Genomic DNA, 19,081 nt, shown 5'->3' with positions numbered 1-19,081 from the left:
TAATCTTGGACACATCATTTAGCCTCTGTTTCCTCATCTTTAGAGTTGGAACTCTGATGCCTACCTCTCAAGGCTGTGTAAAATCATGAAATTAATTAAGCCATAAATTACCTAAATGTAGGTTGTTGTTATTATGTAGTGCCCTGAATGCGTTCCATATAAATAGTAATCTGAACAAGGATATTTCAGTCAACTGATTCACATAATTATAATTTTCCCTCGACATCAGTTGCTTCCCACACTGCCCCGCAATGAGCTCTCTATATTGTATCAAAGCACTATTTCAGAAAAAGCATCATTTAGAATTAAGAATTCTAAGACCAAGGACCAACACATAAGATACTTGGTCCAGATCCACATCTGGAGTAATTTCAAAGTCATCTTCATAGAAGTTTGCCATTTACTCCCACCTCTCATTTGTCGTTCATCTCGTGGCATTTCTATATCTCACATTTCCTCCCTTAGCTATTTGCAGCTTCTTCCATATCTGTCCCCATTCACTCCTTCACTCCCCCTCTCCCCGCTGTCCCCTTTCAATTCTACCCCAGTCCTCTTTGGTCCTTTTCTCATTTCTAATTCTGAGAGCCCTTTGAGAAAGGGGGAGGGGAGGGAAACAAAAGGTTAATTTTCTCCTGCCTGCCCAGGCCGACTTAATGTAACAGAAGGCAGCAAATTGTATTGATTTAGTGACATGCAACTGTCCAGAAAGAGCTATTTATACATTATTCAGGACAAACACTGTCATAATGGACAAACAGCAGCAGCATCTGGGATGTTAATGTCTACAAATAAGATTATTCTTTGAAAGGATTAGGATGAAGCATTTTGTGTAATTAGATTTCTCCGTTTCAGGAATGAATTGCCTTTTAGCAGTAAAAGCTGTCACTGAGGGAGCCATTAGCTCCTTATAACTGAATTAAATGCATAATTAGTGACATGATCACATTAGGATTTGTTTCATTTTTAACTAATCTGAAGGAGGAGGGGCAAGGGAGAGTTGGGGAGTGGAGGCGGTGCCATTTCCAGGTCACTGCGGCCTTCCTCAGCTGGGATAGGCCTCAGCTGGCGTGCTGAAGTTGGTAAAAGTCAGGCGTGTGTGAATCAGAGCCCAGGCCTCGCCACGGCGACGGCCGGGCTATTCATCACTGGGTGGTGGGTGACAGTGACTGATGGGCTAGGCCCGGGCCTGGCACTTCACCAGTGCAAGAATCATACGAGCCAGGGAGCAGAATGACAGCTGGAGCGCTGTGTCAAGTGGTGGAGAGACCAGAGCTATTAATAATGTGTGCCACATGATCTCCGCTGCGAGAAAACAATGATTTAGACATTGGTGAGAATAAAGATTTTACATTTAGTCCAGGGGTGACTCTTCTCCTTGGCACTTGTAGAATAAATCTCTAAGCAATCAGCATGTATGAAAATCAGGCAATGCATATATTAGAACCCAGCTCCTGAGGGAGGGGGTATGGGTGGGGATTTAAAAATCCTTGCATTGCCTCTATATGCTGTTAATCCCAACCTCCTGACATTTCTGCTAATGTCTTGAGCTAGCAGGAAAGAAAAAGTAAAAAGACAATGAGGAGGGCTTTTACATTGGCTCACTCACTTGACCCTTCAGCACTTCTTTGTTGAAAGTCTACTCCTGTCAGTGCTGTGCTAGGTGCTATGAGAGGAATGAAGAGGTGTGAGGTATTGTCTTCACCCTCTAGGAGCTTAACAGAACCGAAAGGGAGCTGAGACACCAAGTCCGTGTTGCTGGAACGTACTGACATTTTCTTTGCTTTGAGGGACCTCTAATTTTGTTTCTTGGTCTGAAAGTTAGGTTGAAAAGTCACAAGAGCAGTATAACAAAGGAAGCTTGGTAAGGGTATTTCCATTCAAACTGCTCAATGCTAAGCAAAACTTATACCAGTAGAGGCAGCACTAGGGAATGGTCACCAGGGAGGCGATACCAGTGACCATTGAGTCACTGAGTTTGTGGAGAAGGAGATCCTCCCTTGCTTGGCCTGAACATTCTGTTTCTAGGGAAAGTGGAGGTTGTTGGGCATCAAGTTCCAGATGCTTTCAAGTTTCTGGCCATAGTGGTGGGGGTTTCTCCAAGGAATAGAGGAATAGAGAACAATTAAAATGCTCCAGTTCTTCAAAGATCTATCCCTTCTTCCCTGGAGCCTGCAGAATAACTTTATTTATATATCCATGATGATCAGGGTATTCCAGGCCAGGGTCATCTTTTGATGGAGCACATCTTGAAGCCAAAAAATAAGTTAGAATCTAATGACGAATGCCTTGTAGACCTGAATCCTTAAGACTCTATGATTAAGGCATGTTGTTATAGAAAGAAAGGTTCTGACTCATGACTGGCAAAGATAGTCATTGAAAAATGTCATTGGTAACCATGAAGATTCTGTTAAATATTCTTTGTGTCCTCCTAAGGAATGGTTTGAATTCTATTAAACTCTTGCTAACATTTGCTATACTAGAAGCAGACCATATCAAAACCTCTTAACTAATAGCTCAGCAAATTCAACAATAGAGAAGTGGAAATTCTTATCCCTTAAAGTTACCATTTGATAGAACTTAAACTTTTAAAACAGACTTTTGTGAATTTCTTGAGAAAATATACAGCTTTCATGATGTTACACCTGGAAAATGTATGTAAAAATTCACATATAACCTTTATATATTGGTGAGCATTAAGATTTCCTGTTCTTTGAGGCAAATATTGACCTTGACTTCACCTCGGTCAATATTTACCTCTCAGGTCAATAGATCTTGATGTTCACCTCAACAGAAGTCAATATCTACTTATTATCTCATTTCTATCTGTCAGGTAGCAGTATGTAATCAGTAATGTGAATTTCCTTCCCTTATGCATTTCCTGAGGTTAAGATGGGATTAATTTTGGACCTTATGCTTTCCATTTGCTAAATACCTTCTCCCCAAAGGAGCTAATGCAAGTTTGTACAGAATATTAACTATGCATTTTCATCTTCTTCCATTGCTTGGTCTCTGCCACCCATCCCAAATTAAAGTAGCACGTGGGTAGCATAAAGTATTTTAATATGAGAACTTCATTTATTTATTCAACAATATTTATTTTCCACCACATATCTGACACCAAGATTTATGATATATATATAGCTGGGTATATAGTTGGGATATAAGTAGACATGGTCCCTGTCCTCAGGAAGTTTACTGTCAAGTATAGTACATTCCAAATCCCAGTTTTTGGAAGGATGCCCAGCAGGCTGCAGTAGCATCACTAGAAGTGTTTGGCGTCTTTTGGTTTGGTTTGGTTTTAGAGAGAGTATTATTTTTACAAAGAGTACCCATATACCCAATGACGTGCTGGTAAATAGTCCTTTGGAGGGAAAAAGAACCCTGATTTGTTGCAAATTCTGACTTTTGTGGTGTAAAAACTCCCACTGTGACTAATTTCAAGCTACCAATGAGAAGTCACTGATACAGATTCAAGAAGAGATGCAGAGAATCATGAGCCAATTTATGCCGACTGCAGCACAGCACTGCTGCTCTTCACCTAGGTTTACCTACTGTTAACATTTTACCCTCTTTTATTATTCTCCTCTTTCTTCCCCTTTTTTCTTCTTTCTCCTTTTTTTGTGGGGGAGAGCTTTTTAAACACAGATTCCAAACTCCAAATAAATGAGATTCAGGATGCGTTAATAATTCCGCAATGATACTAACTAACGCTTGGCCAAACTAAGGAATGCTGACCTAGCCTAGTAGACATCATATAATTTTAGTTCTTCTGTTCTGAAAATCTGAACCTTATGGATTCCACCTTGACCTTTATTCAAGGAAGAACCAGATGAAATTCCTTAGAATCTTGCCATTGTACCCCAGCCTTCTATCCACCTGGTTTTGATATGTGGTTTTGCATGCCTATTCCTTGCCTGATCATTCTCTATAAAATATGATTCGAACGTCCCCCTCTTCGCTCTATTCATGTAGGAAAATTAATCCAAGAGGCTCTGTACCTACTCAGAGTAATGAGAATCTAACTATAAACCGAAAGTGGTACATAAGGGAGTAAGATATATTACACTGTTTAAATGACCGAGAAATGCCTTTTAAGTCATTGATAAAGAACTTTAGATGGGCTTTGACATTTTTACTGCTTGTTAATGTACTCCTAAGAATGCTTTTGTAACTTCTAGATAAATTTAGCTGTTAAATTCTGTCTTTGTTTATACAGTTTCAGTAACAGATCTGTTTGCAAGGCAGTTCAAATTATAACTTTTGTTTGGAAAAAAAAATCAGTTGCAGACTTTCCCCATGAGAACACTCAACCACAACCAGTGACGTATACACAGCCGTGATGCAGCCACTGTAATGTGGGGCAATGCTGATCTATAAACATTTTTACCTTGCCAGGTGGATATGTCCTTTAATGTCAGGACTGGACCATCATATGTACTCAAACTGCCTTGCATGTATACCTGGGAGCACTACTGTCTTGAAGAGCAGAGGTTTACTCTTCCAGAAGACTTGCTGGCAATCCACTTACTAGCTATGTCACTTTAAACAAGTTACTTAGCCTATTTTAATTTCTTCTTTGGTAAAATGAGCATAATAATAATACACACCTCATATTTTTGTTATAAAGATTGAGATATCATAAACATATTACTTAACAGAGTCTGATAGATGAAAGGAGTATAATAGATTTCATTTCTGTCCCCTCTGCCCACCATCACTGCAACCACCTCCCACATAGTGATCATAGTGATGGCAGTATTTTATATCTATATTAATGTGTCATATGTATGCAAACACACACATATACACACTCAAGTATACAAAGATCCTTTATAAAGTAGAAACTCAAAAATGGGGGATGATGAAGAAATGAGGGTGATAATGATGACAATTATTTTTAAAAAGGAGAAAGAAGAGGATGAGTAGAAAGGGTAATAGCAACAACAAAAAAATCATCTCTTTGTAACTGACAGAACAGATTCATCTCTTGGATAAAATGTGTGTTGAAAAGTTACCAGAATGGCTTATCATTGGAATACTAAAGGAAACAGAGCTCGACATTTTTAGAAAAGCAATTAACTCCATTTGTTTGCTTTTAAAAAATCAAGATGATAAATATTTTTTTAGGTAAAAACAGACTTTATGAAAATATAAATCTCCAGAAAACAATCCCTCAAAATTTCTCAAGTAGTTAGGCTAAGTAAGAATGGCCAATGTTAAACACTAGCCAATTGAAGAGATAGCAAGTCTTTTTCACCCTGGCATTTCCTAAGAGGAAAGACTAACATAAAAATGTAATTTCCATGAATGAAATTTATGTTGTTTAAAACATCATAATATTTATACTTTCCAGAAATACTCTATATTCGCTTGGCATGATTATTTAAAGTTCAAAATTAAGCTCCAAATCAAATGCAAAGAAACTCCCTAAAACAAACAACTCTCAGAGATGTCTCTTCCATACATCTCGGGAGATCTTCTTTTCACAAACCCTCAACAACTGGAGCAGGTGAGGTACTTGCAGAAATGATTTTGGGCTCATAGACTGATCTGCTCATGGTTTAGGGGACTTGTTTGAACTAAGGCATTGCAGACATTTCTGCAAACTCACCGTTCTCCCTCCCTGGCCTGCTTCATTTACCTGGCAAGGTAAATAAGAGCCACCACAGAATTTCCTGGCTCCTTTTCACTGTCTTATTACTTTACTTTATTTCCCATCTAATGTACAATACAGAATTCAGTTAAAAGAAAAACAGCTTCTAGTGGCAATGATACTCATTTCCAATAGATCTGTTAAGTCTGACACAGTTAAAATGGCGATCATTTCAGTTTTAAACTGACTGTGACGAAAATCAATAGATCTCTTTCACCTCTGAAAAACTGGGTTCAGATCTGAATTTGCTCTCAAGTGAAATCAATTTGGTGGCCTCTTAACCCAGTGTCTTGGAACCACTGGTCCCCATCACACAATCACCCTGTTGCTTTTATTCAGCCTGGTTGCCTTTACTCTAGAGAGACAAGGGATCAGAGGTGAGAGAAAAGCCAAGATGGGGTTGAGGATGAAAGTTGACTTCAGGGAAATCTGACAACCACCAGTCAGGTGACAATAGTGCTTTACCGGTAGAGGGTTTTGACGGAGTGGAGAAGGAAGAACAATAGATTCTACGTCTCGATGTCAGGATTCATATCTTTACATAGAGCTTCTCTCACTAATTCCGGGTATGTTACTTGTTTCCTTTTCTCTTTTGAAGTTGAAATGAAATTTATACTTAAAAATTCACAATGAGAGTAAAACTAGGTATCGAAAGTAAATTTTTAAAAGATTTATAGATGTAATTTAGAATTTTAAGTCTTCAAGAATCAAAAAGTTAAAACCCAATACCCAATATCTAAATTCAACCAGGTTTTCACATGACAGATGTTCTGACTTGATTTCTTTGTAACTGATATGCTGAGCATTATATATATGTGTATGGTAATTATTTTCTTTTAACAAAGTTATCAGTCACTATCATCAATGTTGAACAAGTAAATATTTTTGATTAGGCCATTCTTTAAAATATTACTTTTTGAAATTTGGAGATTCTGTTTTTCAGTATGGTAAAGAGTTTAATTTTACTTCTTGTGAAAAAAAAAATGATTTAGCTAAACCAATAGAGATTCTAGTTCTCTTTAATAACAATAAAATATAAACTGAAGCATATAGTTTTAATTTCACTTTTTTGGAACTCTTTCATTCATACTCAGTGAAAAGAAATGACTTTTCATTTGCAAAGTTGAAAAATCACAATAAATCTGAAGCTCCAGCTATTATATTCAATTGTTTTTAAGAAATTTACTTTAATAATTAATATAATATTTCTCTAAATTGTACTGTAAAATCTAACTATTCACCAGTTGTTGGACATTCGTATTGTTTCCAAATAGACTATTATAATCAATGCTGCTATGAATCTTTACATAAAAGTCTTTGTGTAGATATATATTTTCATTTCTCTTAGGTAGATACCAAAGAGTAGAATTGCGAGGTGTAGGATAAATTTATGTTTAACTTTTCGAGAAATTGCCCAACTATTTTCCAAAGTTGCTGTATGTACCACCATATATTTCCACCAGTGATATGTGAGCACTTCATTTCTCCTCATCCTCACCAACACTTGGTATTGCGTCTTTGATTATAGTCACTCTAGTAAACATAAAGTTGTAGCTCATAATAGTTTTAATTTGCATTTCTAGCACTATCAATGTTGAACATTTTTTCATGTGCTTATTACAAATAAGCCATTTGTATACTTTCTTTAACGAAATATCTATTTAAATATTTAGGTGCTTTTTATTTTATTTTATTTTTTGATATCTGATTATTGAGTGATAAGAGTAATTTATGCTCCGGATATGAGTGTGCTTTGTCAAATATATGCTTTGTTAAAATTTTCTGCTTGTCTTTACATTTTCTTAACAGTTCCTTTTAGAAGCTCAAAGGGTTTTAATTATGATGAAGTCCAATGTATCAATATTTTTCTTTTATGAATTAGGCTTTGGTGTTATATCTTAAAACTCTGCCTAATCTAAGATCACAAAGATATTCTCCTATGTTTTCATTAAAAGTTTAATAATTTTATTTTTACATTTAGGTCTATGATCCAGTTTGACTTGAAATTATTCTGTATGGTGTGAGGTAAGATTCTAATCATCTTTTCATATGTAGATATCCAATTGTTTCACAGTCATTTACTGAAAGACTATTCCTCCTCTATTAAATTGTCTTGGTATCTTTGTAAAAAGTCAATTAATCATAAATGTGAGGGTTTACTTCTGTACTCTCAAATCTGTTCCATTAATAGGTCTATCTTTGTGCCAGTACTAGACTATTTTGATTACTGAGCTTTATAGTAAGTTTTAAAATTAGAAAGCATCTTTCAACTTTGTTCTTTTTAAAAGTGATTTTGGTTACTCTGTGTCTTTGTGTTTCTATATGAATTTTAGGATCAGCTTGCCAATTTCTGCAAAAAGTCCTACTGGAATTCTGATAAGTATTGCACTAAATTTATAGATCAATGGGGGAGGGCAGATTAAGGGGTTGCCATTTTAACAATGCTTAGTCTTCCAGCCCATGAATATAGAATATCTTATCATTTATTCAGATCTTTCTAAATTTTTCTTAACAATGTTTTGTAGTTTTTACATTTTTTATTAAACTTATCTCTAAGTATTTTATTCTTTTTGATGTTATTTTTAATGTAATTGTTTCCTTAATTTCATTTTTGGAGGGTTTATTGCTATTATATACAAATACAATTGAGTTCTGTATATTAATCCTGTATCCAACAACCTTGCTGAATTCGTTTATTAGTTGTAGTAGTTTCTGAAGAGTCTGGCTCCAAGCCAAAATTCTAATCATCTTTTCGAATCTTCAGGAATGACCACAAGTAATTACAAGCCTTTAGCAGGCCTCATGGAAGGAAGCTTTCCTTTCCATACTAGACTTGGTGCATAGCCAGTGCATTGCAGTTTTCTCAGCCCTGTAGTCAAGGACTCATTTTCCCAATTCAGGTCAGCCATGTTCATATATATATCCATATTCCTAGCCAAGGTACTTCCATTCAGAGGCATGCTTATATTGGGGCCTGGGATGAGGCCCTTTGTCCCATTATGACACAGTACCTATCCATTCCTAGCCCTTTTCCTCTCTTTTTCTCTTCTTCTCCAGCCCATGGGTCCAAAAAGAGGCAGCAGCCTTTTGATATGATTTCCATATCTGCACTGCATCCACCTGACCCCCATCCAGTACCATTCCGTGGAAATATAATGGAACAGTAAGAGCCAGTGCCTTGTTTTGCCTCTCACTTGCAGGTCACAGTAAGAAATTGAAGCCTTGATCGTTACTTTCAGTTTGTCTTATTGTTTCTACCTCTACCTAATTGCTTGATAGTTTCTTTGTGTATTCATAGGATCTTCGACATACAGGATCATGTCATTCTCAATAAAGACAGTTTTGCTTCTTCCTTTCCAATCTAGATACCTTTTATTTCTTTTTCCTGTCTGATTTTACTGGGTAGAACATCCAGTGTAATTTGGAATAGAAGTGGTGAAAGCAGACATGCTTGTCTTGTTCCTGATCTCAGGAAGAAAGCATTCAGTCTTTCATTATTAAGTATAATGCTAACTACAGAGTTATTATAAATGTTTTTCATCAGATTAAGGAAATTCTCTTCTATTCTTAGTTTGTTGAGAGTTTTTATCATGAATGGGTATTTGATTCTATCAGATTTTTTCTTGTACCTATTGAGATGATTGTGTCACTTTTGTCCATTATTTTATTAATATGATGAATGACATTGAAATAAATTTTTGAATGTGAAATCTGCTTTGCATTCCTGGAATAAGTTCTACTTGGTCAGAGTATATGATCCTTTATTTATGTTGCTGGATTCAGTTCGCTGATATTTTCTTGAGGCTTTTTATGTCCACATTCATAAAGGATGATGGTCCATCCTTTGCTTTTCTCATACTGTTTTTGTATGACTTTGATGTCAGAGTAATTTCGACTTCACAGAATGAGTTGGGAAATGTTCTCTCCCCCTTTATTTTCTGGAAGAGCTTGTAAAGAATCGATATTATTTATTCTTTATATGTGTGACAAAATTTATCTGTGAAGCCATCTGGGCCTGGTCTTTTCTTTGTGGAAATATTTTTTTTAGTATAATTCAATTTCTTTTCTATTTATAAATCTACTGAATTTCTATTCTTTTATCAGGCAGTCTTGGCAGTTCGTGTCTAAGAATTTGATCATTTCATCCTTTTCTACTCTATTGGTATAAAATTGTTCATAGGCTTCCCTTTTAATCCTTTTCACTTCTGTAAAGACAGTAGTAGTGGCCTCTCTTTTATTACTGACTTGCTTGAGTATTCTTTTTTTTTTTCCTTTCTCAGTTTAAATGTTTAACCTTTTTTTTATCTTTTAAAAGAACCAACTTTTGATTTCATTGATTTCTTCTATTGTATTTATGTTTTCCATTTTCTTAATATATGTTTTATTTTCTTCTTTCAAATTGGCTCTTAGTCAGTTTAGTTGGTTTTTCTTTTTCTAGTTCTTTGGGTTATTTATTTACAATCTTTCTTTTTTACTAATATAGGTGTTTACAACTATAAATTTTTCTCTGAATACTGTTTTGCTATATCCCATAAATCCTAATATTGTATTTCTATTTTCATTCAATTCAAATTATTTTCTAATTTCCCGTGTGATTTCTTCTTTAACACAGGAGTTTAGCTATGTTTCTTTGTCAATTTCCATGGAATTGTAAACTTTTAATTTTTTTTCTGTTGTTGATTTTAATTCAATTACATCAGATCAGAGAACATAAAAAAGAATCATAGGAAAGCATGAGAACAATAATTTCACATATAAAGAGTATTAATAAGGAGAAAGTTTTAGAAGAACCAAATGGAAACTGTATTTATTTAAGGTATACAACATTATGGTTTGATATACACATACATTGTGAAATGATTAACACAATCAATTAATAACATATCCATTATCTCACAGAATTGGTTTGTTTGTTTATTTGTTTGTTTGTTTGTTTTTACCAAGGGCTATAGAGGATTGGGAAAATGAGAAGTTGGGCAAAGGATATAAACTTTCAGTTACGTGAATAAGCTCTGGAGATCTAATGTACAGCATGATTATTATAGTTAATGATACTGTATTATATACTTGAAATTTCCAATAAAGTAGATCTTAAGTGTGTCTTGTAATTCTTTAGATACAATTTCCTTTACTTCTTTGAGCATATTTACAATAACTGATTGGAGGCATTTGTTTACTAAGTCTAATATCTAGACAACTCAGAAACTGTTTCTATTGACTGCTTTTTTTCCCTGTGTGTAGGTTCTGTTTTTGTGCATGTCTCAATTTTTTGTGTGGAAAACTAGGCATTTAGATATTATAACAACCCCCAATTCTGATTCCTCCCAGGGAGTTATTGTTTGTTTAGTATTTTGACTAATACTGTAGAGTCTGTCTTTCCTACAGTGTTTAGCTGTTGATATCTCTGCTGAGTTTGTTGTTATTTTTGTTGTTGTTGTTTTTAATTATAGTTTTTATATTTAAACCTGTCTTCCTAAGGCTTGCCTGCCAGTCAGCATAACTTAGTCATCAGTCAACGATTGGTCAAAAGTTGTTCTTAAACACCTTGAGCCAGTAAGATTTTCACTCTTTGCTAATGGAGCTCTGTGTAAATTAGGGACTGCATTCAATGTTCAGGCAGTTGCTGGATCTTTTCTTGTCTCTTCTGAGCAAACTCACAGTGAGCCAGGGACCATTAGATAGCTAGACATCTCCAGTCTCTCTTGTGCATGTGCACAACCTTTTACAAGGATGCATCCTTCCAAACCACCAGGACTGTGTGAGTTTATACCTCATTTTTTCAGATCTCCCTGCTGAATATCTAGCTAGTCAGCTTGTCTGTTGCTTACCCCAACCCAATGACAACTTCAAGCTAGCTATGAAACTGGTCTTTTCTGATTGTTTGCCACCGAGATTGCTACTGTTTATAACAATGCCCCTGGTCATCCACATGCTCCAATCAAGTCAACTGTTCCCCCAACCTCAGTAGTTTTTACACTTTGCTCTACGCTGATAAAATGCCTATGCCAATAAGGCTGCAGAGCTAAAATCTCACTTACTTGGGATTACATTATTTTTCCTGAATAAGTGTTTCTAAATTTGTTGCATGATTTTGGTCAATTTCTAAAAATTCTTAAATGGTTGTTTTTGAAAGCTGTGTTCAGTTCTATCATTGGTTTTTGAGGAAAGAATTTAGCTAGCTCCTCACTTTGCTATTCCAGAAGTTCCTTTGCAATACCTACCACTTTTGTCTTGTCAAACCACTTTCTTTAAGTATCACTTCCTAAAACTAGATAAAATTCCTCTTCAATGTCTTGACATAAGACTTTGTGTTATTTCAAAGGATTTTTTATATGTGAAATCATTGTTCAATAAAATCAGTGACTCTCTGCTTACTAATCTGGCTTCCTTGCTGGACTATAAGCTCACAGTGGACTGGATGTGTGTCTCTTCTCTTTACTGCTGTACCGTAGCAGCTAGCACAACATATGACACATGGTAGATCCTCAGTAAAAATAATGTATTTACTTGAATTAATTAAATAAAATTTAAATCTATAGACTCATTTATCTAGAGTAGCAATTGAGATTCCAACAGGAAGACAAAACTAAAGAAAGTCCTTTGACAGTTTGTAGCCATAGTCTTTGAGAATGCTATTTACACAAAATGTCAGTTATATGTTGATAAATGTTGCTGTGGAAAAAAGAAATATATGTTACTCAAAACTGGGCAGCTCAAAAACATTACAACACATTGTATTTTTCCAGTAGAAGGGTCACGTGTATGTTCAGCCACAACCACATGGCAAGAGAACCTGTAGTTACCACCCCCTTGATTCATAAAGTGTAGTAACATTGACTTGTTTGGGCTGGCAGGTATCAACATACCTCCAACATAAGAGAACCAAGATGCAGTACTGGTAAATTTCAACACACATACAAAAGCACGGCCCTAAATTGTGTAAATATCTAGAGCATCATATTTCATAATGGTGGAAATAAGACCTTTCAAAGATTTTTAACCTCACATTTAGTTTTTAGCTAGGAAAGCAAGAACAGATGCCATTGTCATGCTTGTTTTAGAGCCTCTCAAAGACATACCTTCATTTCTAATCAGGAGACTGAACCAGGAGAAAGAATAGAGCTTTCTCAGATACTATGTGATTGTACACAGGGAAGGCTCAGTGAATGCGGTTTAAACCACACTTATTGAACCCTTTAAACTTTATGCCATCAATTTTTAAATTGTGCTCCATAGATGGCCATAGAAATGTCTCAGAGACTGCAGCTAAGAACTGCGGGAGACCAAGTAAACAGGTGTTTGGCTCCTTCTGTCTTTTCACACCAACTTTTATGTGTTTTATATACTGGAGTTTATCATAATGGTTTTTTTTTTTTTTTTAATGAATTCATGGCAAAAAAAAAAGAAAGAAAAGAAAAAATCTGGAAACCACTGAGCTATATTTTATGAGGTAAACTCAGTTGCTCGATCTATTTAAAAAAAAAATTACTTTCTCACTGGATTATTGTGAGTGCTAAATGAAATAACATATTTGAAAATAGTTTACAAATTGTAAAGTGATTGCATAAGACTGCCGCCCTTGAGAAACCTATGGCCAAAGTTAGACTAGCACAAGAAGCACAATTACACCACATATATATCTCAAGCGCTTTGCCATTTATACTAACATTTTTCTCTACAGAATTGTTTTTTTTCTTTTGGAAGCATTTATAGAATACACTGAATTTAGTCTGTTATCAGTGATCAGTTTCACCTCCTACATCTCCTAGTTCCTTAGTAAGACAGAGCCCGCAGGGACAGAGTTCCACAGCCTACAGTGCTATCACAAAACAATGTTCCTCTAAGAAAAACAAAAAGAGTTGGAGTTTTTAAATTAAAATACAATTCTATTCTGTCTTTCATGTGGCAATGGTACAACTTAAGAGAGGTGATGCTTGTTTAAATCTGATTTTATCTCACTGCCCAGTGCCTTAAAGAAGAAAAACAAGCATCCCATTATTCTGATAATAAAAAATGTTCTCTTAATTTCCTATTGTTGTGTACAAGATTTAGCACTTACTCTTTAAATTCAGTGTCAGAACATGAACTGTAATTAATTTTCATAAAGCGGAAAGCAATAAAGTTAGATATATTAAATGCTGGCTGTAGAGGTTGAGATTGCATAATTTACAATTAGGGGCAGTGGGGGAGGAAACAGCCTACACATTAACTGAGTGATAACTCATCTTGGCTTCAGCCTCGGAGATTATGAAAGTGGTCATCAAAGCTGCTCAAATACAAACCCCAAAGCTATGGGGTGTTTGGAACCTTATCAAGAAGGTCTATCAAACTTGATGTCACCTCTCGCTATGTCAACATTTGGATTGTTTTTATTATCATTAATTAACAATAATAATATGCATGGGCCTAAATTACCACCCAATGAATCACCTAAAACCTTTCCTAGGCATTATTTGCAACAAACTATAGATAATGGACCATATTTTCATATCAACCATAAAAAAGTCAGTGAACTACTGATTAAAAATGCAGATTCCCTTTATCTTACAATCAGAATTTTCATGGATAAGGTATATTTGAAATTGAGGAATATTTGTATGGTGATTATTTATATTTTAAGCTATATTAAAAGAAAGGATGCTAAATACAAAATTTTATAGAAAACTTTTCTGTATACAAAACAAGAATATTCATGTTGGAGGAATGAAAATGGGTACATTTTTCTATGTCTTATTTAGTTCAGCGATTCCTCAGTTAAATGGAAGTTTATCTTAGAAAGGACTGGTATGGACTTGACAGTCCAAAGCTGTTACACATTGTTTCAATATTATCTCACAGCACCCCTAAGGGGGAGGGTGGGCAGAGCGAACACTGGTATCCTGTGTTTCAAGGACACTGAGAAGTGAAGTTTCCTGTCCAAATTAGCACCACCAGTAACTGACTGAACCAAAAACCAAATTTAAGTATAGGACTCTCTAAATTGAGTCCCAGGGCCAACACAGGCAATAATACTAATAAAACCAAGAAAAGTACATTATTTGGTGTGGCCCATACCTCACAGAAGTGGCCTGAGGTATGTTTACAAATAAAAAAATAAACAAGACAGACTCCTCAGGCAATAAAACATGGATAAGTATAGCAACCTCAGGCATCATTTGAAAATAAGAAAAGGGAAACTAATGATAAATTACTAAACCAGGGAAGGGAATAATAACTAAATTGTAATCATTTCCAGCCTTTTAGATTTTGCACCACGACCCAGAGACAGGTTCATGCAGAATGACACACGAACTGTATGGTTCTTAGTTTTAGGTACAGTTAATTATCCGCATTTTATCTACCCCACAGAAAGGAATACATGTCAGACAGGTTCGGTCCTCTACAGATCAAAGTGTGGGAATTAGAAAGTAGGTGATCAGTCAACTGGCAATTATAATTAATTTTCATGGAAATGGAAAAGAGCTCCACCTTGGAGCAGTGAAGATTATAAAATATTCAGTGATTATTTTATGTACATGTAGACAAATCCAGGAGAAAATTAAATTACACCGTTAATTTCAAATTTACTGAGAGGTGGATGTATAGGAAATATTCTTTTTATTTTTTTACCGTATGTGACTGTTCTATATCACTTGACTCTTTGTAATTAACAAGTATTACTTCTATAAAAAGAAACTAAACATAAAGATAACAGTTTGTAAAAACCTAAGTTGCATTCTCTCTAACTTTCCATGAAACATGTTAATTGAGTTGAGAATATAGCTCAAATTAGGTGTCAATGTTGGCCCACATTCCAGTCTCAGCTTAAACATAACTTCCTCCAGGAGGCCTTCCCTGACACGCACCTATACACACCACTCCTCTAAATGGGGTTCCGGTCTCAACCCCTCCTAGTCCTCTGTCTTCTTTCTTCATAGCCCTTATCACGGCTTGTAACTACACATGCATGTGTCAGATCACTGGCAAACTCCCCGAAACCCACATGAGAGGGGTTCTGTCCTAGGCCCCTTGCTTTAGATAACCACACATATAACATTAATCAAAGTATATTTCTGTTTGTCCTTTTTGTTCTCCAAAGAAAGACCGTTGAGAGTTGTCTATTTTTTGAGTGAAATATGGAAGAAAGATGCACTGAGCAAAATGAACCATGCAGTCCGAAACATCTGGGCTGAGAGCAAGGGAGCATGTGGAGGGGGAGAAGAAAACCTTAACACCTGCCCTGGGAAGTGAAGTCTGAGGGGCCACCTTTGACTTCGTTGGCCCCAGAACATCCTAAGCAGACAGAATTTTCCAAATGACTGCACTCCCTCCTTCTCCTCTTCTTTGGTAGAGAGATGCTTAGAACTTCCTGAAAGCGGATAAGAAAGTGAGGCACAAGGAACGGGACTTCCGGGCCCATTTCCCTGGGCACCTGGGCAATGTCTGTTCTTACAGCAGCATTGGGTGAGTTCACTCACCACCCAGGACTCCAGGACCCAGCTCACCATTTTTCCTGTCCTGTTCCAGCAGCATCTTGCTGCCACTCAGTGTCGCAGCTGGCAGGATTGATCTAGGAGAGAGCAAGATTCCTTTAGTCTCCATGTCACAAGTTCAGATTTTAACTTCAAGGCTCTGGAAAGGAACATGAACTGGCCAAGGGCATAGCTAGGCACTTTCAAATATTTAAATACTTGGTGTGTGGCTTCTATTTGCCCTTTTGCTCCAGGCCCCACAAATGTTAGATGCAGACCTGATTATTAGTTTAATGAGTTTATCTTCCTTACTAATGACTATCTTCCTTAATAAGAGATATACTCCATAAAGTGGAAGATCGTGATTAGTTTATTTAAAACCCTTATATAGGGCTAACCACATGTTAGGCACACATTTTCTTCCCATAAATATCTAGTTTTGAAACAATACCGTGTCCCATGCTCAGAAATTTGTGGACATGGGAAAGGAGAAAAACATTAACAATATATGATAAGGAAAAAACGTGAATCTATCGATGGAATGAAAATGTGCTAAGAGTAACTATATTTATTTATCATCTTTGATTTCTTTCTTAGAGCTTTAAAAAAAAAATTTAAGCTACTAAACAAATATTTCCAGAGCACCAGCAACCCTTCAGTAAAATAGAGAAATGGAGAAATGTTAGGAATAGTCTGATTCAGGTTAACTTAACAATTTTGTACTGTTTTATAGTTTACAAAACACTGTCACACCATTGTCTCAATTTATCTCACACTCTCTGAGGTAATGCACTGCCCTGTTTAATAACCAAAATGAGCTTCAACTAGAATGTTGGTTGTCTCCCTAATACCCATATCCTCTTTCCTCCTTCCTTTGATTTTGTCCACACCTCTACCCTCCTCCACATTGCCTTTCATGTTGAGGAAGGCAGGCCCCACTCCCAGTCCAGGAACCAGTTCTGATTAAGCTAAGCCAGCCATGGTGATCTCATCCCTTTTGCCAATGGGAGGTTTAGGCAGTGTCATGTAAAGCAATTCTAGCCAATAAGCATGAGGATAAGTCTGATAAACTTTTCTCCATCTTGGAAAGAGAAAAGGCATGGATGACCCTTTTGAATGGAATGCTAGAAATTGCTGTAGCCATCTTACAAATAGGCCAATAACCTCAAACCTGATACTTCCAGTTCTAATATTTCTGTCGTACTTCAGATATATATCTCCATCTGCCTGTTTGATAGTTCCACTTGAATATTTAATTGGTTCCTGAAAGCTGACATATTCAAATTAAGACTGCCCCTCACCTCTTCCCTAACTTGTGCCAGTCTTCCTGTCTCACTAAATGTCACCATCACTCATCTAGATGCTCACTGCCATATCCAAATCTATCAACAAGTTCTGTCAATGCTCACTCCAAAAAAAATTCCACTTTTGTTCATTTGTACTTTTGTCCACTGTTACCATCCTCAACCAAGTCCAGTGTCTCTTGCCTGCATCACTACAACTCCTTGCTTCTGCTCTAGCCCGTTTCAAAAAATAGTCTCCATGTACCAGCCAGAGCCAACTTTGAAATAAGTAAGTCAGATGATGTCGCCGCCTGCTGAAAACCCTCAGTTGACTTTTCATGGCATTGAGAATAAAACCCAAACTTCTTAGCACAGTTTATCTGACCCTATATGACCTCAACTCACATTACTCATACAAATTCATCTTCTATCTTTTTCATGTTCCTTGAACACACTGAACTCATTCCTACTTGGAGCCTTTGCACCCAGTTTTTTCTACTGGGTACACCTTCTCACCAGATCTTTCTATGGCCAGTTTCATTTTGACAGGTTTCAGTTCAAATCTCATCTTTTTAAAAGAGCCTATCAATCTTAAGTAGCTCTCATATGCACAGTCTCCACCACATCATAAAACAAAAAAGGTGCTATTTTTTTCATAGCACTATTATTATCAGAAATTATCACGTTCATTGATATTGTGTTCATTACCTATCTCTCCCCACTATAATACCAACTCCACGAAAATAGTGACCTTTTCTGTCTTGTTTTAGTTTTACCAGGTCCTAGATAAGTAGTAGCTAACATAAAGTTGGCACTCAGTAGGTATCAGCTAAGTCAATGAATAAATATGCCAGTCACTTTGTTAGATGCTAGAAATATAAGGATAAGTGTACTTTATCCCCACTCAATAATTCATTCTAAAATTTTACTAGAGATACTGAGCTCAGAAGTTATGTAAGAAACTGAGAGATTAACCCAAATTATTGTGTGGGTAAAAAAAATGACTTCATGTTATTTTAATCCACTGAATTTTTTTTTTTTTAATTACAACTCAAACCTACACTGATTAATATAGGAATTTGTTTATGTATACTAAGACAAAAGTAGAGGGGTAAGTAAAGAGATGATAGAGAAAGCATGAGAGAGGGCTTTGAGGTAAGAGAAATGGCAAGGCTTGAGAACTGGAAGTTGCTGACCAGAGAGAAACAAAATATATCATGATTGAGTAGAGATAGCAAGATTTCTGGAATTAACAGATGACTTAAAATCTTGCCTTGAGCAAGTTTATGATATGTGCATATTTATTTATCAGGTCTGTTTATCTGGACTTCTCTATAAATACAGATTAATATTGCATACACATTTTTTGCAAGTAATAAACATCTTTTTTACATAAACTACTCTCAGATCCAGTCTACACCAATTTTATATTTAATCAGTATACTTTTTTTGAAAATTAAGTATGTAGATTTTTTTTCTACTATGCACAATATCATCTTAATGCCCTCAGTTCAGCATTCCAATTTAAAGAAAAGGTTTTAAATCTACCCAATGTATTAACTAGCTCTCCTAACTTTGTGAGTATCCACAAATTTGCTAAGCTTCCGTATTGCCATTTAATCTGGTAATTAAATTGGTAATCATTTTTTTCTGAAGAACCTCTATACTGTTTTCTATATTGGCTGCACCAATTT

This window comes from Pteropus vampyrus, unplaced genomic scaffold, assembly GCF_000151845.1.
Source record: "Pteropus vampyrus isolate Shadow unplaced genomic scaffold, Pvam_2.0 Scaffold25, whole genome shotgun sequence".
In the NCBI taxonomy this organism is placed as follows: domain Eukaryota; kingdom Metazoa; phylum Chordata; class Mammalia; order Chiroptera; family Pteropodidae; genus Pteropus; species Pteropus vampyrus.
The sequence above is the reverse complement of the archived record's forward strand: the minus strand, read 5'-3'. Positions refer to the sequence as shown.